The sequence below is a fragment of the Neovison vison genome, chromosome 11 (assembly GCF_020171115.1).
Source record: "Neovison vison isolate M4711 chromosome 11, ASM_NN_V1, whole genome shotgun sequence".
NCBI classification, from domain to species: domain Eukaryota; kingdom Metazoa; phylum Chordata; class Mammalia; order Carnivora; family Mustelidae; genus Neogale; species Neogale vison.
This window is the reverse complement of record NC_058101.1, coordinates 93,643,336-93,665,648: the sequence shown is the minus strand read 5'-3', so window position 1 is coordinate 93,665,648 and position 22,313 is coordinate 93,643,336.

The window sequence follows — 22,313 nt, the reverse complement described above, 5'->3', positions numbered from 1 at the left end:
ATCCAAAAAAAAAAAAAAAAATCTTTGCCAAGACTGATGGCAAGGAGCCACCCATTATGTTTTCTTCTAGAAGTTATGATTTTAGTCCTTATGTTTAGATAATCCATTCTGAGTTGATATTCTGTATGGTGTAAAATAGTGGCCCAATTGTATATCATTGACCCTTTGTCATAAATTAATTTGACCATATATGTGAGGGTTCAGTTCTGGGTTACTCTTATATTTCATTGATCTATGTGTCTTTTTTTTTTTTATGCCAGTTCCATACTATTTTGATTGCTATACATTTGTAATATAGTTAAATCAAAAAGTATGTTGCCTTCAGCTTTGTTCTTTCTCAAGATTTTTTTGGCTATCCAGGGTCCTTTGTGCTTCCATAGAAATTTTAGGATTATTTCTTTTATATCTGTGAAAAAATTCCAGGAATTTTAATAAGGATTGCATTGATTGATTCTGTAGATTGATTTGGTTGTATGGACATTTAACAACATTAATTCTCCCAGTCAATGAGCATGGACTATCTGTCCACTTTTGTGTGTCTTCTTCAGTTTCTTCCCTCAATATCTTGTAATTGAAAGTATATGAGTCGAAATTTCATTCGTTTGGCTAAATGTATTCTGAAGTATTTTATTCCTTTTGATGCATTTGTAATTGGGTTTGTTTTCTTGATTTCTCTTTATGATAATTTGTTATTTGTATATAGAAACACAACATATTTTTGTATATTGATTTTGTATTTGAATCCAAGTATTATTTCTGATAGATTTTTGTGGATTCTTTAGTATTTTCTATATATTTCATGTAACCTACACATCCTAATCTCATTTATTTTTCCACTGATTTACCCATTTTTAATTTATACTTTACTAAACAATTTGTAGTTTCTTATATAGGCATTTATCTTTATATTTTATATCTCCTTATATTATGCACTTTTTCTGATATGCTAAATTTTATTTTTCAAGACAAAACATTCATCCTTTTCTAAAGTCCTTTCATGATGCCACCTCTGCCTCTAATGTACTCATTTAGCTAACTCCTATATATTTATATATATATAAATATATATTTATATATTTTTATATATATATATATGCCTATATTCTTTATATACTGGGTAAAGCTATGCATTTTTTTTTAATTCCATGTGTACATGTTTTATTTATTTAACTGATTACAATTTCCTCTTTATTTATACAGTTGAGTATATAAAGAACACAATATATTTTTGTTTAACTAAAAAAAGCTTGCTGAAATCTTAGAAACCATTATTGTGAACTTTAAAGTGTCATAATCACTACATTCAATCTAAACTTCTGTATTTCCTGTTTTCAATAAATAATATAATTTTACATGCAAAAAAAAAAAAAAAAGAAAAGATGCTGAGAGAGACCAATTTAGAGATATGAAGCTAGCACAACAAGGGTAAATGACAGTAATGCCATGCTAAAGCAAAGCTAAAGCAAAACAGATTTGAAAATTTCCAGGAAACAAATGGGGAGTTTTAAAAGGAAAAGGGGTGAGGGGATGAGTGCGCCTGGTGATGGGTAGTAAGGAGAACACAGATTGCATGGAGCATTCAGTGTTATACGCAAACAATGAATCATGGAACACTACATCAAAAACTAATGATGTACTGTATGGTGACTAACATAACACAGTAAAAAAAAAAAAGAAAATTGAAACAAAACCAAAAGTTTCATAGACTATGGAAGAACACAGCTACCTGATATAACCAGTTATATGAGAAACTCATTCTAAATATCTAGTAATAAAAAGTTCAGTAATCTATTTAGCATATCTTTCATTAGTCACTAAGTCATTAAATCAATAAAAATATGAAAAATGATATCTTTGTTTATTCCTGAAGCCTAGTCCCATCTTTCAAAACTTTATTATTCTTTTATTTACTTCTAATTTTTCTGTGTGTATAACGAAATAAATTGAGGCAACCTATTTTTGATTAAAAGGTTACATTTATATTACTATTATAATTATAAGTTACATGATTAGTAAATAAAAATTAAAAGCCATGGAAAAAATACAGTTGACCAAAGCCTAACTATTAATGTTAAGCTTACTTGGGCATGTAGGCAGCAATAGGTATTTTATATATATATATATATATATATATATATATATTTATATATTTATATATATATATTTATATATATATATATTTTTTTTTAAGAGCTGGCAAAGAACCTGAAATTCCTCCTATATTACTTCCATTGTACATCAAAGATGAATAAGAAAATACCTAAGATGCTCAGTTAACAACATTTTTTGTGCCTCTGTGTCTCCTTCCTTCCCTCTCCATTCTCATGAAATCAACAGCTTCCTCAAATACCTGTTTATCTCATATTCTACTTTTCTCTCCCAGTTGGTTGAGTTTTCACAAAAACCATACATGAACTACTTTCATAATTCAAACAAGCTTGCTATGTCCTACATTTTTTCTTAAGCAATGTAATTCTCCGTTTTTTGTACTTTCATAAAACACAATGTATTATAACTATCTGCTTTTCTGCTAGCCTATATATTCTTTGGAGACAAGGACAATTTTATTTATTTATTTATTCATTAATTCATTATTTCACTTATTTACTTTTAATTAGATATTTAGCATGGTGGCAAATACAAAATTTATTAATATAATAAAATTATTGAACAAGCATATGAATAATTTCTCTATATATTACATATATTCATCTAATAATTCTGCTTTTAATTCTACTATAGAAATACATTTGACAAGTCAGTATTGAGAATATAATTTCAATTATCTGGCCATATTCAATACAACAGATTATTGGTAATCATGCATTATATCAATATATAGTACTAGATTCTAATATGCAAGTGTCATAACAATACATTTTAGATTAGCTAAAATACATATGGAAATAACACATAGTTGAATAAAATACCAGCCAAAGGTTAAACATATGAATATATATATTTATAATGTATATCACACATATAAAATATTTTATGTATTATATACAAAATATACATATATTTTAAAGTAGTTTGATGCAGGCAGATAAAGATTCAACCAAAGTCGGCATACATTGGTCACTTACCTGCAATGTCTGTGCATGGAAACAGAAAGAATTCAAAGGATGCTACCTCCTCTCTGCACTCTGCTTTTAGTTTATTTACTAGTAGGCTGCCTCCACAGGATGCTGGTTGTCAGGCGTAAGCTTCATATTCCAAGTTGAGCAGAAAGAAATTGAACACTTCTCCAGATTCTCCAGAGGAAAACAAAATCTTGAAATTATAAATGCCTATTTGCTAGTTGGGTTGTAAATTCATTCCTGACAGATCACAATGACTAAACTGATGTTCTGATTGACCAGACTGAATCAGGCCATTCTTATAACTGGCTTGGAACAGGCCCACCCCAAATCACAGAAACCCAGGGTGAAAAAGAGTGGGTTTCAAAATCAAACTTGAAGGGCTGTGTCTAGAAAAGTGGAGAATGATATTCACATATTGAACAACTGTCACTAAGAGCAATAATTGCCCCCTATATGATCACAGGAAAAGAGACATTATTTCTTCTTACATTTACGGCTAGAAATTATCATACCTAAGTCTGAAAAGGCTAGTATGATGCCAATCATTACTGAAATAGTAGAAGGGATTCCAGATATTTGATAAAGATGCAGGTATATAAAATATATTGAACTTTCAGGGAATATTGACTAGGGTTGTTGGAATGTAAAAAAAATAGAGGCAGATATGAGACTTAAAAAAGGACAAATAATAACTTCTTTTTTTAAAAGATTTTTAAAAATTTATTTGACAGATAGAGATCACAAGTAGGCAGAAAGGCAGGAAGAGAGAGACAGGGTGAAGCAGGCTCCCTGATGAGCAGAGAGCCCAATGTGGGGTCCAATCCCAGGACCCAGAGATCATGAACTGAGCCAAAGGCAGAGGCCCAATCCACTGAGCCACCCAGGTGCCCAATGACTTCTGTTTGTACATGTTGAAAATATAATAAATCATAATATATAAATAGCTGCATTCATCAGGCAATGAAATCATTCTATACCTATGTTTGTGGTATGGTATTGTGCATATGTGTGTGTGCAGTACGTGTGTGTAATGTGTGTATGTGTGAAGTTAAAAAAGGTCAAATGTGTGTCTGTAGATACACTGACTAGTAAAACATAGAAAGAGTACACTTAAATGGCAATTTAATAAGCAAATTTTATGGGAAAGTGTAGAAAATAGTTTTCTATCAAATTATGATAGAGTTTGAATTAATTAATTAATTAATTTATTTATTATGTTATGTTAGTTACTATACAATACATCATTAGTTTTTGATGTAGTATTCCATGATTTGTTATTTGTATATAACACCCAGGGCTCCATGCAATACCTGCCCTACTTAATACCCATAGATTTTAAATTTAAACATCTTATTGAAAAATAATGTATCCAATTCAGTAAGCTTTTACATTAGTAGGCAAAATATTAATTTATATAAATATGATATATGCATATATGTGTATATATGTGTATATGTTTATGCATGTGTACATGTTTATATATTTATATTATATATATCAAAAATATTTCACTTTAAATTTTATAAAATTTATTTTATTTATTATGTGAAATAAGAACAAAGTTTTCAATTATAAGACATGTTGTAGAAAGTAAAACAAATTCTATAATTTTTATACAGTGGGTAATTTAGCTGTATTGAAATGTACACTGGGTCCCTGAGGTGAAATTAGTCCTTTAAATTTCTAGACATATTTGAAAAAGAAATTGATAGGATGGTTACAAAAAAATTATCATCTGTTTTTATCATCTGTTAAGAAATCTTATACTAATTCAATTTTTTTAACAAATTCTCATTAAAATGTATTTATTTTCATAAAGATATATATGTATTTCCTATCTGTGAAAAGTGTTCTCAAATCCTAACTTAAACATGTTACCTACTGATTGTCTTTTTCGTATGTTTTTCTAACTTTTGAATTGTATGTTGAAACAATTGATAATGTAAAGTACACCAAAATTTTATGAAAGAAGAGCAAGAAACAAAACATGGAAATATTTAGGTTCTCTTTACATCTATCTGTGTGTCATCATTGTTTTAATTAAGAAGCAACATGTAATACCTTAGCAGAACCTAAAGTATTCTATAAAGGCAGTGAAATTATTATGATATATTAACATTAGCTTTATATTATTAACAATTGTTTTTCTCTTCTTTGTCCTCTGGCCCTGACATTTCCTGGGATTGTGGTGAATTTTCATTTGAGTGTGCCATTTTGTCAGCTACTCAGATTTATCTGACTGACAGGAGCTAAAAATAAATCTATTTAACTTGCTTTATGCAGCATTTAATTAAAGATACTACTAATAGGACTTCAAGGAGCAGGTTGAGGACAAGCTGCAGTATTAACCTCAATCATTCCTCAGGGTCTTGAACTCAGACAACTCTGAATAAATCCCAGGGGAAAAAAGGAGCTGTTATTTTACACAGCAAAGAAGTAGGTTATCGTTAGCCTATTAGCCATTGCAGCCCAAGAAGAGGGTTTAGATTTATCTTTGTTGGCATGGCTAATAGTTAGAGGGAATAATGTATGGGCAGAGGTTCAACTCATCCCCAGAAGAGATGTAGTCCATGGTCCAGTCCTTCCCACATGTAAACAAGTAACCCAAAGGCATACAAGTCACTTCAATTTAGAATGGATTATTGAATTCATCTGAATCACCATTACATTGGTTTGTTTAAGCCTCCTGGGTGGTGTCACCAAGTAGTTGCATCATCAATACCCACACACAGTCCATCCTATTTAGATGTCAGGAGAACATATGAATTTGAATCAGATTGGAACAAATCCATGCCAGTCGTGTGATTGTACGCTTTATAAGGAAAGCCACATTTAGAATTTGTCATGGATGGTGTTAGACACAGAAAAATAGAACTGGCCTTGTCCACATGAGTTATTTTTTTGTCACAGCATGTGGATGAGAATGAGTAGCCAATAGATTAGGCTGCCAGCCACACTATTAGCTCTTGACTCAGACAAACCTTATCCTTGTTTTTCTAGGCTGCAGTGCTGAATCTAGAAGGCAAACTCTTTCAGAGAAAGAAGTGGAGGAAATATTACCCTGTTGAATCTATGGAACTCAGCATAATCTTGAAAATAATTTCAAAGAGTGCACAAGAAAAGAGTTCATGAGTAAAGATGCAAATTTTTCTTAACAAAATAGTCACAAAATATAAAAATAAACCATAATTAAGATGAGTGTATCTCAAAATTGTAATCATGACTTAACATGAGAAAATCTTTGAAAATCATCCTCTATTTAAGTTAATTATGAAAAATATGATTATAACAGATGCTATCAAAGTCTTTGATCAAATTTCACCTCCAAGCATGATTAACCCCCTCTGCTTCTGTTTAAGATAGTATAGGAAGACTTCATATGCAGTCTGTTGCTGCACTCACTGCTCTGTTCCAGTGGCCTCTTTCTTTTTTTAATCAAATACCACATTGTTTATCCAGATGGCTTTGTAGTATATCTTAATACATGTAAGAAACCCCCTAATGTTTTTATAAGGTTGGCTTAGCTATAGATGATACCTCTTTTCTGTAGAAATTTTACAGTAAATTGGTCAAAGTCTTTAAAAATACAAGTGACGATTTTATGAGGATTGAAATTATTTATAAATTACTTTGAAGACAACTGATAGCTTTATAAAATTTTGTCTTCCTATCCAAAATTATAGAATGATTATTTAGATAATAATGTTATCCTTTATTAAAACGTTGATGTTTTCTTTAAGGATATACTGTATATTTTTTGTTTAAATTTGTTTAATTTTTTACTTAAATGATTATTATTGTCATTAACAGTATATTAATTCTTAATTTTACTGCTTTTAAAATTATTATTGTAGAGACTTTTAAAATTATTTTCTATACATTTTGAGTAATCGCTACCTTGATCAAATATTATGAAATTTAGTAGTTATTTGATTTTAACTTATTTGATTCCTAATTTCTACACTGTTCTATCTTTTTTTTTAAGATTTTATTTATTATTTGACATATAGAGATCACAAGTAGGCAGAAAGGCAGGCGGAGAGAGAGGAGGAAGCAGGGTCCCAGCTGAGCAGAGAGCCCGATGTGCAGCTCTATCCCAGGACACTGGGATCATCACCCGAGCTGAAGGCAGAGGCTTAACCCACTGAGCCACCCAGGCACCCCCTGTTTTACCTTTTTATATTTTATTCTTTCACTTCATTTTTATTTTTCTTTCATATAAGATCCACTGAAATTAATTGATAAGTAGATGAGGCTGAGGGCCAATCACTTTGATCTCAAAATCCAAGTGGGAGATAAAACAGATTAGCAGCAATACAATATTGGCTGGTTTTTTTGTTTTTCATTTGTTTTAAAGATTTTATTTATTTATATGAGAGAAAGAAGGAGTGGGGAGAGAGGTAGAAGGAGAAGCATACTACTTGCGGAGCAGGGAGCCCAACAGTGTATGATCATAGGCCCCTGGGATCATGTTATGAGCCAAAGACAGATGCTTAACTGACTGAGCCACCCAGGTGCCCAGATGGTGGGTTTCTATATTGACATAAATTATTTGGGAAATAATTTGCCTTTATCTTTAAATTTGAACATTGTATATCATTATGAGTAGTAACTAATTTTTAATTCTTTTTATTAACATATAATGTATTATTTGCCCCAGGGGTACAGGTCTATGAATCATGAGGCTTATACATTTCACAGCACTCACCATAGCATATACCCTCTCCAAAGACTCTGTTTTTAAATATGTTGAAAACCTCATACTGCACAATGGGAAATGCATGAAAGACTGCATTGTAGCACTGTTCTTAAAACAGACAAACAAAAAAACTCCAAAACCCCACAACATTTCAAATATCTTCCATTCTGAGAAGAATAAATAAATAAGTAAATAAATCATGAAATGTTTAAATGGTGGATTATATACTTGTTAAAATAAAATAAATTTTACTTATATATAATAATATAGATATATGTTTCAAGTGTTCAGATAAATTATATAAATAATATCTCAGAAGACCAAGCACAATATACCATTTTATAGGTCTCACAGCAAAACCAAACAGTATTTGTTTATGACAAACTTTTACTTTAAAAAAAAATAATAGTTAAGTGACAAAAGTGTACTTCAGTGGTAGAAAGCAAGGTTTGTAATTAGATAGATTCTATTTTTATTAAAATGCTAATTTCAGGATTAAGGGCATTCTACTAATAGGTTATTAGCACGGCTTATTTAACACATAAATATATGGCATACATTTTATATGTAATAAATACTATAATAAAGCAATAGGAGTAAAGGAAAGTAAAAATCAGGTTAACTTCTGTAAATCTCTTTCATGGCACATGCTGATTCCCTCATTATAGCAGGCACTGAAGAAGGTGATAGCACTGAAAATTTAACCTTGGGAAAATAACCTGTAAATAACCTTTGTATTAGGCTTTTTAAAAATTTTTATTTTATTTTTTCAGTGTTCCAAGATTGTTTATGCACCACACCCAGTCCTCCATGTAATATGTGCCCTCCTTAATACCCACCATCAGGCCCTCCCAACCCCACTTCCCTCCAACACCCTCCGTTTTTTCTTAGAGCCCACAGTCTCTCATGGTTCATCTTCCCCTCTGATTTCCCCCAATCCACTTCTCTTCTTCACCCAATATCCTCTGTGTTATTCCTTATGCTCCACAAGTAAATGAAACCATACGATAATTGACTCTCTGCTTGACTTATTTTACTCAGCATAATCTCTTCCAGTCCCATCCATGTTGATACAAAAGTTGGGTATCCATCCTTTCTGATGGAGGCTTACTACTCCATTGTATATATAGGCCATATCTTCTTTATACATTCCTCTGTTGAAGGGCATCTTTGCTCTTTCCACAGTTTGGTGACTGTGGCCATTGGTGCTATGAACATTGGGGTACAGATGACCCTTTTTTTCACTACATCTGTATCTTTGGGGTAAATACCCAGTAGTGCAATTGCAGGGTCATAGGGTATCTCTATTTTTAATTTCTTAAGGAATTTCCATACTGTTTTCCAAAGTGGCTGCACCAACTTGCATTTCCACCAACAGTGTAAGAAGGTTCCCCTTTCTCCACATCCTCTTCAACACTTGTTCTTTACTGTCTTATTAATTTTGGCCATTCTAACTGATGTAAGGTGGTATCTCAATGTGGTTTTGATTTGTATCTCCCTGATGGATAATGATGATGAAGATTTTTTCATGTGTCTGTTAGTCATTTTTATGTCTTCTTTGGAGAAGTATCTGTTCATGTCTTCTGCCCATTTTTTTTAAACGTGATTATCTGTTCTTTGTGTGTTGAATTTGAGGAGTTCTTTATAGCTCTTGGATGTCATCCCTTTGTCTGTAGTGTCATTTGAGAATATCTTCTCCCTTTCCATGGGTTGCCTTTTTGTTTTGTTGACTGTTTCCTTTGCTACACAGAAGATTTTGATCTTAATGAAGTCCCAAAAATTCATTTTAGCTTTTGTTTCCTTTGCCTTATGAGACATGTCTTGAAAGTAGTTTTAAGCTTTTAGAACAATAGTTCTGTTCTGTGATTTTCACTCAGCAGTTAAGTATCCATGAGTGTCTAGATGGAGAGGTCCAGCATTTGCATACAATTTGTCCATGGTGAAAATAAGATGATTTTCTTAGAAGTCACAGACTTTAAGAACCAACACTCTTTGCTCCCCCAAGAGAAATTGCTTTGTTCAGTTACTTCTGGAAGGTGAATTATTCCCTTTACATGTTACAAGAATTTATACTGCCTGTGTTCTCTTATAGGGTACTTCGTGGTTTCAAGTCTCACATTTAGGTGTTAAATTGACTTATCTTTGTGGATGGTATAAGAAAGTAGTGTAAGAAAGTTGTCTTGCAGGTAGCTGTCCAGTTCTCCCAGCATTGCTTATTGAAGACACCTTTCCGCATTGCATATTCTTGCCTCTTTTGTGATAGATTAATTGACCATATAAGCATGGGTTTATTTCTGATCTTGCAATTCTATTTCATTGATCTATGTGTCTATTTTTATGCCAGAACAATACTGTTTTGATTACCACACTTTTGTAGCATATCTTGAAATCTGGAATTGTGATACCTCTCCAGCTTTGATCTCCTTCATGTAGATTATTTTGGCTATTTGACATCTTTGGTGGTTCCATACAAATTTTAGGATTGTTTGTTCTTGTTCTGTAAAAAATGTCAGTGGTATTTGATAGGGATTGCATTGAATCTGCAGATTGCTTTGGGTAATGTGGTCATTTTAACAGTATTTGTTCTTCCAATCTATAAGCATGGAATATCTTTCCATTTGTGTTATTTTCAATTTCTTTCATTAACGTAATAATGTTATATAGTGACAGATGGTAGTTACACTCATGGAGAACACAGTATAAGGTATAGAGAAGTTGAACCACTATGTCCTACACTTGAATCTAATGTAAAATTGTGTGTCAACCATACTTAAATAAAAATAAATTTAAAGAGTCATTTTATATATTTACACTAATGTCTTTTAGTCAATATCCATATCTTTTTTATGACTGAATATTATAATTAACCACATTTTATGCTGTCTTTTATATTTACTTTTATTCTCTTTCCTGAAGGAAAAGTATAAATTCCATAAGCACATGGGTCTTACTAAATCATCGACCATTTTAACTATATATTAAATAATAATGTCTTTGCCCTCCTCGAACTTCAACTAGTAGTTCTCAAAGGATGAGCAAATCATATGTTTTTCAAAGTGGTTATGTTAAGTAATTGATAAAAGTGCTGCCCATGGTATTGTAGATATAAAGAATAGCATGTAAACGGTATTGTTATAAATTTTATTTATTTACAGTTTATTATAAGGTTTTGAGGCTGGATGCACTGCACTTTTCTTCTTTTTTTCATTCCAAGGATCATGTCTCAATCATAGGTGACTTTATTAGATATTTTGAATGTATGAATGAAAGAATGAATGAATAAGTAGATGGATGCTTGGTTTCAGGGTAACTATATTCAGTAACTTCATAATTTCTGTATGTGGAAATTATTTTAATGAAAATATTATCAATATTATCAATGATATTATTTAATCATATCATATTATTGTCTTAAATATATATATAAATATATATTTATATACCTGTTTTATATATATATATAATTAAGCTTAGGATATGTGTCATTAAAACTGTGGCAAGATAATGCATTATCTAAACAATCTTAGAAGTCAGTTAAGATGTAAATGAAATTACATTGTCTTGAAAACTAACATACCTATCAACAATTGTTAGCAAAATAAAATCTACAGATCACTAAATTTAGTCTCAGAGTATGGTTTAGTTAGCATATTGATTAATGAATATATTTGAATACCTTTTATTCAGAATAGGTATATAGGTATGTGTTGAGAGAATTTTTCAGCAATGTTAGTATAAATGAAAGTTCATGCATTTAATGCGTTAGAACTTTCACATCTACAACAAAATTTAAATTTTATTTCCCTGAAAATAACCTTTTGGTTGGTAGTGACATTTTATAGTAACATTAATACTCATATTACCATAGTTTTGTATCAATTTTAAAAAGATGATTACATTTTGATTTATATTCAAGATAGGAATGTGTAGTTTATTTTTTTAAGAAATATTTTATTTATTTATTTTAGAGAGAGAGAGAGAGAGAGAACAAGACAGGTGAGGGGCAGAGGTGGAGACAGAGGGACAAGCAGATTCCTCACTGAGCATTGTGCCTCACATGGGACTTGATCCCATGACCTTGAGATCATTACCTGAGCTGAAACCAAGAGTTGGAGGCTTAGCCAACTGAGTCACCCAGGTCCCCAAGGAATGTGTATTTTCTAATTAAATAGTGCTTTTGAGAAAAATAGGGTAAATTTTACATGCATTAAATATTGATATCACTATAAATGTGGATTAACTAATGAATGAACACTGGTAAGTTTTTCTTTATCTAAGTAATTTAATAGTAATTTAGCACTAATTTTTTTTAAAAACACTTCTTTTATTACAGAGTTCAAGGGTTTGTTTTTATTTTGCAATGTTACATATCCATTTACTTTGAGAGGAGGAATTTTGTTACATATTTGTTATGTATAACATCTAACACAATACCTTCTTTGTCAAAGATGAAAATGTTTTTATTACATCTTTTCTTTATGGTGAACAAAGGTAAAAATAAAAATGCATGTCTTATAAACAAAATAAGACAAATTATCTGCCTTCCATTAATTGTCTTACAGAGAACAAATCAAGCAAATAGATAATATCATAAAGTAAAACAAAACTAAATAAAAACATAAGATTAGAAGGCAGTTTGTGAAGAGCTGTAAAATAAGGTACGTTTAGGTGGATCTTGAAAATAACCAATAAGACTGAATTAGTTATAAAGGAATGATTAAAAACATGCATGTGAAAGCCTTCAAACTACATGGATGCATGAAAACTGTGGCTCACATGTCAACAGAATAAGTATAGGGCACCTGAGGAGTCTTAAGAAAACCTGAAAACAGCATTTAAGGTCAGAAATAGATTTCAAAGGACATAACGTACAAGTACTAAGAAAGAAAGGAAAAAAGAAGTTAACAAAATTAAGGTATGAATAGGAAATTAAAGGAAAAGATGATTAGTAGTATCATTAGTAGTATCATTCAGGAATCCTTGACTGTTGTCTTTCTTTCACTTACTGGATTCATTTCATCAGGAATCCCTCTGACTCTACCTTCAAATTATGCTCCAAATCAGCCACTTCTCACAGCCTTTTCTACCTTCTTGGTTTGAACCACTATTATCTCTTTCTTAGATGGACACAATACCTCCTTTCTCTGCTTCCATCCTTGTTGTTTTAGAGTTTAAAACAATCTTTGAAAGTCTAAATCAGATTATGACTTTCTTCCATTCAAAATTCAGCAAACTGTACCCTTGTATTTGTTATAAAAGCCCCTAAGGACTTGCATGATATACATACTCCTTTGACTTACCTCCTCTCCTCTTACATTCCTGTCCTTATATTTTTTGACTCTGCTACAACAGATCTCACTCACTCCTTTTCATCGCTTAATCCATAATACTGAGGGCCTTCACACTAGTTATATTCTTGACCTCTTTCTATCTCCACATACTCAGAAGAGTTACTCCCTTATTAACAACAAGTTTTACACAAATGTCTCTTAATGAATTCCAACAGTCATCTTTAAAACAGAATCTCCATCTTTATCCCTTTTAACTCGATTTCCTTTTTCTTTTTTTAAAATCTGTGCAATAGTTTTATTTATTTAGTTTTATTTATTTATTTGTTTTTATTATGTTCAGTTAGGCACTGTTACAGTACATAATTAGTTTTTGACGTAGGGTTCAATAATTCATTAGTTAAGTTTAACACCCAGTGCTCATCACAGCACATGCCTTCCTTAATATCTATTTCTTTTTTAGTGACATTTATCACATTCTACTGTAATTTAAAATTTAGCTTCTTAGTATTTTGTTTTGGGCATATGCCTGTGTGCACATCAGTGTTTTATTGTTTCTCCTCCTGGTAGAATTTCACCCTCACAAGAGCAAGTTTCTTCATTTATTTTCTTCACTTATATAGCAAAGCTTTGTCTGCCACAGTGTCTGACAGAGTCATCACTTGATAAATATCTGCGGAAATGTATAGATATCAACAGAGAGGAAGACAGATATAAAGAATTGGAAAAAAAATATCATAGTCAATCTATATAGGATTGTTTTGAGATTTAACATGATTAACTTTACCAGTAAAATACTGTAACTCTGAAATAATCCATTTACAATAATAATAGCATGATGACAAAAATGATAGCATGATGATACCATTTACTTAACCAAATTCAACTTTGGTTTCCTAAGCAGAATAAAACTAAGTATTTGGAATTCTTTTATTAATTATATTGTCCAAGTAGGTGTAGAAACTCCAACAAGTTTCCTCTCTAGATGTTTATAAAAGAATTAATAGATTCGATTAGTACATATAATTCATATATTTGTCAAGACCTCATCATGTGTCAGTCTTCAAGCTAGATGATGGGGAAAGATAAATGGTCAAATAATAAATGTATGTCCTACATCTACTATCTTAAAGTATTAAGGGGCATCTGGGTGGCTCAGTCATTAAGCATCTACTTTGACTCAGGTCATGATCCCAGGACCCTGGAATACAGCCCTGAGTTACTGGGCTCTCTGTTCACCAGGGAGCCTGCTTCTCCCTCTCCCTTTGCCTCTTGCTTCTGTTCATTCTCTCTCTACTCTCTCAAATAAATAAAATCTTAAAAAAAAGAAATCTTAAAATCTTAAAAAAGGGAAAGTATTGAGAGGCCAGGGGGCACCTGGATGGCTTAGTCAGTTAAGTGTCTGGCTCCTGATTTTGGCTCAGGTCATGATATCAGCATTGTGAAGTCAAGCCCCATGATGCACTCTGTTTAGCATGGAGTCTGCTTGTGATTCTCTCTCTTCCTCTGCCCCTCCCTGCTACACACACTCTCTCTCTCTCAAATAAATAAATAGAACTTTAAAAAAAAAAAAATGAGGGACCAGAAGTTATAATAAAAAAATTATGCAAATAGGGGTGCCTGGGTGGCTCAGTGGGTTAAAGCCCCTACCTTCAGCTCAGGTCATAATTCCAGGGTCCTGGGATCGAACCCAGCATCGGGCTCTCTGCTCAGCAGGAGCCTGCTTCCCCCACTCTCTCTGCCTACTTGTGATCCTTGTCAAGTAAATAAATAAAATCTTTTAAAAAAATTTAAAAATAGATTAAAAAAATTATGCAAATAAATATAAAACTATGATTTGCAAAGGTATTTCAAAAGAAAAAAAATTGCATATTGGTTGAGAATATAAAATATGCCATACAGATTTGGATGTATAGAACATCCTCTCACATAGTATAATAGTTAATATTGATTTGACCTGAAATTATGTCTAATCATTTAAAAATTTAATACCTAATACATTAAAAGACAATAAGAGGTTTATATCCATCATTTTTAACCCTTCTTTTTTCTAGCCAAACTATTCTCCATAAAAACAGTTACTGGATAGTACAATATAGTAGCCAATTAAATATTGAGATGACAATTAGAAAAAATAAAATATTCCCAACCAGGTTTTTGCAAAGCAATCAAATGAAGAATAAAGTCTTGGTTTGTTTGTTTGTTTTTTCCTTGAAGAAACTGCAAATAATTAAGCATCTGTAAGATAATATGGAAGAATGTGGACCTATCAGTGGCTAAAGAGCAACCAAGTGGCTTTGGTGTCCACTCTGCTGTCCATTGTTCCAATGGCATACAAGCTCTGGACTTGAAAGGCAGTTTAAGTTAGTGAAATGGTGTAATATATAATAAAATCAGACATTTCTTGAAAAAGGATCAAAGATATGTTCATCATGTTTATTTCTCTCATATGGTGTTCTATAAGAAAATTTTTGTTTTGTATTTTGTAAAGTAAACATGGAACTTTAAAAAGATTAAATATATTCTAACAGATTCTTTATCCTAGCAACTATCACTAGAAACTATATGTGTTAATGCTTCAAAAATATGCTTTTAAAAAGCAACAGTAAAATCTTCCATTTTAGTTCTGAAAAGTATCATGTCTACATATGAAGTTTGCATTATTAGTTTAGACATATTTGTTTTAAGATTTTTCATGGATATTGTGACATATTTCTGACTCTAAAGCCTGATTAAATTGAAAGTGGTGCTCGGTTTAAGATATTTCTGGGGAAATACAGAAAACATATATGAAAACTTAGATTTGTGACTTTGGATGCTCTTTTGCAAAAGAGCATGTGCTATAATAAGTCATCCAATTTATTTTCAGACTTCTAAATGAATTCCATAAATTATTTATTATTTAAAATTAGAATATCTGGGGCACCTTGGTGACTCATTTGTTTAAGTGTCTGACTCTTGATTTTAGCTCTGGTCTTGATCTCAGCATTGTGAGTTCAAGTCCCTCAGTGGGCCCCACCCTGAGTATGAAGCCTACCTAAAAATAAATAAATAAATAAAAATAAAACAAAATTGTAGTATTTTGCTTGACATTTACTACCTGAAATTAGAGTTGTCACAGTTTTAGTTCAATATAAAACTTTATATTACAATTAATATTGAAAAATGTTATTTGAAGACATAAGTATTAATTATCCCATTCTATATTCCCTTGAAGTATTTAAATAATGAACCATTGACTATAATAGCTCAGTGTCCCTAATTACTGATTACTGAAAAGTGATTTGCTTTTAATGTAAAACGTTACCACAAAATCAATGTCTCTTACTACTAATGAAAAGAATTAATTGATTTTGTTCCCAGAAAAAAAATGAAATGTAATACCTGTACAGTTTTCAGAGTCCTATTTCAATAATGAATTATCTGATTAGCAATGACAGAGGGAAAAGTTCAAGGAGACTGCCTGCAAAATAATCTGGGGCATATTAAATTGTTCAACTTTTGTCACCTTCCTTCTCATGATTATTTTAAATGACAATACAATTAGGCAGAAGAGTCATAAAATTAAAAATTGTTTTAATTTTAAAATTAACTAACTTCACTAAATTAACTAAAATTAACTAACTGCTTGATATAGATTTGGGCTTTAAAGTTAAGGTGTCAGGGGTGCTTAGATGGTGCAATTGGTTAAGCACTAACTCTTGGTTTCCTCTCAAGTCATGATCTCAGAGTCCTTATCTTAGGGTCATGAGATTGAGCCTCTCATGAAGCTCTGTGTTCACTGGGGAATCTGCTTGAGATTCTATCTCACTCTCTCCCCATTTCTCCAGCACACACACTCTTTCTCTCAGATAAATAAATAAATCTTTTTAAAAAATAAAGTTAAGGTATCAGAATATCAGGAATTCACAAATTTCCACATTCCTCTTGCTCTTTATTTGACTTTGGAATTTAATTCTTATAATTTTCTTATGATTTACTAAGATGATACTGATGATACTGATATATAATGAATTGATTTTTGCATTTAATTTTCTTGATCTCAAAAATCAGGGGGGTGCCTGAGTGGCTTAGTCACCAGGTGTCTTCTTTCAGCTGAGGTTATGTTCCCAGCGTTGTGGCCAGGGACCCTGCTCTGTGGGGAGCCTGCTTTTCCCTCTCTCACTCCTCTTGCTTGTGTTCCTTCTCTAGCTGTCTCTCTTTCTGTCAAATAAATAAATAAAATCTTAAAAAAAATTAGGTATAGGATTAACAATTTCTAAAGTCTTTGCAGTGTAAACATAATTCTCTGACAATTTGAGAATAATAATTTTCAGTTTTTGCTTTCTGTAAAAACAATTGAACATGAACACATTTAGAAAATCAGTTCTAAAGCTTTAATAATAACAATGGAATCAATTGAGTAATACAATATTTCTTAATGTTGACTTCAAGTATATGATAAAAACAAGCAAATAGGAGGGGGACAAGATGGCAGGGAAGTAGGAGGAGGCAACTTTTTAACCTGTACCCTAAAGTGAGCTGATTACCTACCAAAGAACTCCAATCACCCATGAAATCAGCCTGAGATCAGAATTATACACGTCTGGATCTCTATAGGGGTAGAAGATGCCAGTGGGCAGGTAAAGTGGAGTGGGAATGGCGGACTGATATTGGAAGATAAACAAAAGGGGGAGGGAGCCACCAGAGGCAACTGGTTGGAAAGTAATACCCCAATCCTAGAGTGCCCTGCGTTTGGGGACCAGCATTAACTTGGAGACTGGTTGAAAGCACTCAAAAAGAGCAAAGGATAGTGGGGAGGAAATTGTGGGAATCAGAGCAGCTAGGGACAGGGGCTTAAGTCCCCAGTCCCAGGCCAGCCTTCCCTGGCACTGAGCCAAAGAGAGTGCAGCGGAGAAACCAGGTCTTGGTCCCTAAGCCGCCAGCGCACTAGAGAATGCGTGGGTTCTGGCTCCTGTGAGGGGATGGGAGCCACGCCGGATGGCAGAACGTGCGAGCCCTGCTACAAAGCCTGAGATACGTGCGTCCCTCGTCCTCCCCTGAAAGAGTTACAAAGGCCCAGCCGGTGCTCTTTGACCCGCCCCACTGTTTCAGAGCCTAAGACTAGCGCCCCAATCTCTCCCCTGACAGAGGTGCGCAAAAGCCCAGACTGGTGCTTTCGGACTTGCGCCCCATTCTCAAAGCCTGAGACACGTGCGCGACTCATAGCCTCCCCTGAAAGAGGTGTGCGCAAGTCGGGCACTCTTAGACCCAGAAAGACCGGGCACTCCCAGCCCTGGCCAGCGGGAAAATCCCAGTGTGCGATCACTGCTTGGAACCTCTTTGGCAGTCTGGAACTCCCAGACTGCCACCGCTGCCATGGTTTTGGGTGAAGCAAAAGATCCTGCATCCCCAGGGACCACGACTCGGAACCTGCTCTGCCAGTGGCAAAGGGGGAACTCATTTGGGCTCTGTAGCCTGACTGAGTCTTCTCTCTGAAGGGGAGGTCAGGGTGCAGTTTGTTTTCCTTTAAAACTACAAAAACCATCAAAAGCTGTCAAGGTGAGAGAAAAAAAAAAAGTGAGCAAACATAAAAACCGCCAGAGAACAAAAGCCTGAAAAAATTCAGTTTCCTCAGAGCCTACCCCCATGAGGGGGGCGGGAGGACTTAACTCAGGGAACATCATTGACTGAAAACCCATGTGGCAGTCCCCTCCCCCAGAAAACAAAGCAAGAAAGGGAAAAAAAAAAAAAAAGACTGCAAGAGAACAACAACCACTACTTCATAGGACAACTTTTATTTTTAACTCATTCCCACTATTCTGGTTCATATTTTTTTATATATAGATAATTTTTTTAACCTATTTACCATCACAGTGAGCTGTCCAATACATCAAATTCCATAATAACCTTCTAACCTGAACTTTTTGATACATACACCTGTGTTTTTCTTTTACATTTCTATTTTTTGAATTTCTTTTTTTTAAATTTTAGTTTATTTTAGTCTAGTTTATTCCTTTTTATTTTTATTTTCTAACATTCATATAGAGTTAAACTTCAAAGTAATCCCCTTTCCCCAATCAATACTACCCCTATAGGTAAACCAATTTTTAATCCCACTTTATCTTAGGAAAGTTGAGTCCTTTAACAAAGATAGCAAGATACATCCAGGAAGAATCAAAACAAACTTCCTCACCCACACTGAGAATTTATAACCACTCTCCCATCTTTTTCTTCCACCACTGTTTCTGTGTTTTTGTGTTTGTCCTGATAGTATATAAATCTCATACTTGGGGTTCTTTTTGATGAGGTTCTTCCTTTATTTGCATATATATATATATTTTTTTTCTCAAGTCATGTTCTTTTATCAGTCTTTTTGTTTGTCTGTTTTTGTTTGTATATTTCATATCGTACATTGGGGCCCATTTGGGCTGAAACTTCTCTTTCATCTTCCCTTTCTTTCCTGTCTCTCTCTCTCTCTTTCTCTTTTTTTTTTCTTTTTCTTTTCTTTTGTCTCTCATTTTTTGTGGGGAATCCTGATTGCTCAGAAGTGTTCCAGGGTGCACCTTGACTGCACCATGGTCGATACATCCAGCTACATCTGTTCAGTCATCTCTCACCAAAATGACTAGGAGGAGGAATGCCCAGCAGAAGAAAAACACAGAGGATGAACCCTCTGGGACAGAGCTAACAGCTATCCACATAGACAATATGTCAGAAAGAGAATTCAGGCTAACAATTATCCAGGCAATAGCTAGGTTGGAGAAAGCTAGGGATGACCAAATGGAATTGATTAGGGCCAAACTGAAAACGACCAGACAGGATGTTCACAATGTTAGAGCTAAGCTGAAAGCTACTAGGGATGAGCTTCACAATGCTCTCAATGAGTTCCAATCTAATCTAAATTCTCTCAAAGCTAGGGTAACTGAGATAGAATTAGTGATCTGGAGGACAAAAAGATAGAGAAAAGGATCAGGAGGAAGCCTGGAACAAACAGCTTAGAAACCACGAAAACAGAATCAGGGAAATAAATGATTCCATGAAATGTTCCTGTGTCAGAATTATTGGAATCCCTGAAGGGGAGGAGAAAGAAAGAAGTCTATAGTGGAACAAGTTCTTCATGAAAATTTTCCCAATCTCACTAATAGAACCAGCATTCATGTACTAGAGGCCAAAAGGTCTCCACCCAAGATTATAGATTCCAAAAAAACACCAAGACGCCTGATAGTCAAATTGAGGAATCGTAATTGTAGGTATAATCTCTTGAAAGCCATTAGTACAAAGAGCCAAGAATACTTTATCAGCCAAGAATACTTTATCCAGCAAGAATACTTTATCCAGCAAGACTGACATTCAAAATGGATGGAGAGATAAAGAGTTCCCAAAACCGGCAAGGCTTAAAAGACTATGCAACCACCAAGCCGACACTGCAGGAAATATTAAGGGGGGGTTCTATAAAAGAGGAAAAATCCCAAGAATAGCACTGAACAGAAATATAGAGACAATCTACAGAAAGAAAGACTTCAAAGGTAACACGATGTTAATAAAAACATATCTATCAATAATCACTCTCAATGTGAATAGCCTAAAGGTGCCCATAAAACAGCACAGGGTTGCACGACCCATCCATATGTTGTCTATAAGAGACCATTTTGAACCTAAAGATACACCCAGACTGAAAGTGAAGGGATGGAGAAGCATCTTTCATGCCAATGGACCTCAAAAGAAGGCCGGGGTAGTGATTCTCACAGCAGACAAATTAGATTTTAAACTAAAGACTGTAGTCAGAGATACAGAAGGACACTACATAATTCTTAAAGGGACTATCCACCAAGATGATCTAACAATTGTAAATATCTATGCCCCCAATATGGGAGCAGCCAACTACATAAGAAAACTGTTAATCAAGATAAAGAATCATATTGATATGAATACATTAATAGTAGGAGATCTTAACATGCCTCTCTCAGAAATAGATAGATCATTGAAGCAGAAAATCAATAAAGAAACAAGAGCATTGAATGACACACTGAACCAGATGGACCTCATAGATATATACAGAACATTCCACCCTAAAAAAACAGAATACACATTCTTCTCAAGTGCACATGGAACCTTCTCCAGAATAGACCACATACTGGGTCACATATCAGGACTCAACCGATACCAAAAGACTGAGATGATTCCCTGCATATTCTCAGATCACAGTGCTTTGAAACTGGAGCTCAATCACAAGGAAAAGTTCAGAAGGAACTCAAACACCTGGAAGCTAAAGACCACCTTGCTTAAGAATGCTTGGATCAACCAGGAGATCAAAGAAGAACTGAAACAATTCATGGAAACCAATGAGAATGAAGACACTTCGGTCCAAAACCTATGGGATACAGCAAAGGTGGTCCTAAGGGGGAAATACATAGACATCCAAGCCTCCCTCAAAAAAATTGAAAATTCCAGAACATAGCAGCAATCTCTACACCTTAAAGAACTGGAAATCAGCAACAAATCAAACCAACTCCACACATAAGAAGGGAAATAATCAAGATTAGAGTTGAGATCAATGAGGTAGAAACCAGAGATACAGTAGAACATATCAATGAAACTAGAAGCTGGTTTTTTGAAAGAATCAATAAGATTGATAAACCATTGGCCACACTAATCCAAAAGAAAAGAGAGAAAGCCCAAATTTATAAAATTATGAATGAAAAAGGAGAGATCACAACTAACACCAAGGAAGTAGAAACAATCATCAGAAGTTATTATAAACAGTTATATGCCAATAAGCTAAGCAACCTAGATGAAATGGATGCATTCCTGGAAAACTATAAACTCCAAAAATTGAACCAGGAAGAAATTGACAACCTGAATAGACCAATATCTAGTAAAGAGATTGAAGCAGTGATCAAAAACCTCCCAAAAGCAAGAGCCCAGGACCTGATGGATTCCCTGGGGAATTCTACCAAACTTTCAAAGAAGAAATAACACCTATTCTCCTGAAGCTGTTTCAAAAAACTGAAGCAGAAGGAAAACTTCCAGACTCTTTCTATGAAGCCAGCATTAACCTGATCCCAAGCCAGGCAAAGACCCTACCAAAAAGTAGAATTTCAGACCAATATCACTGATGAATATGGATGCTAAGATTCTCAACAAGATCCTAGCAAACAGGATCCAACAGCACATTAAAAAGATTATGCACCATGACCAGGTGGGATTCATCCCTGGGCTACAAGGATGGTTCAACATTTGCCAATCAATCAATGTGATAGA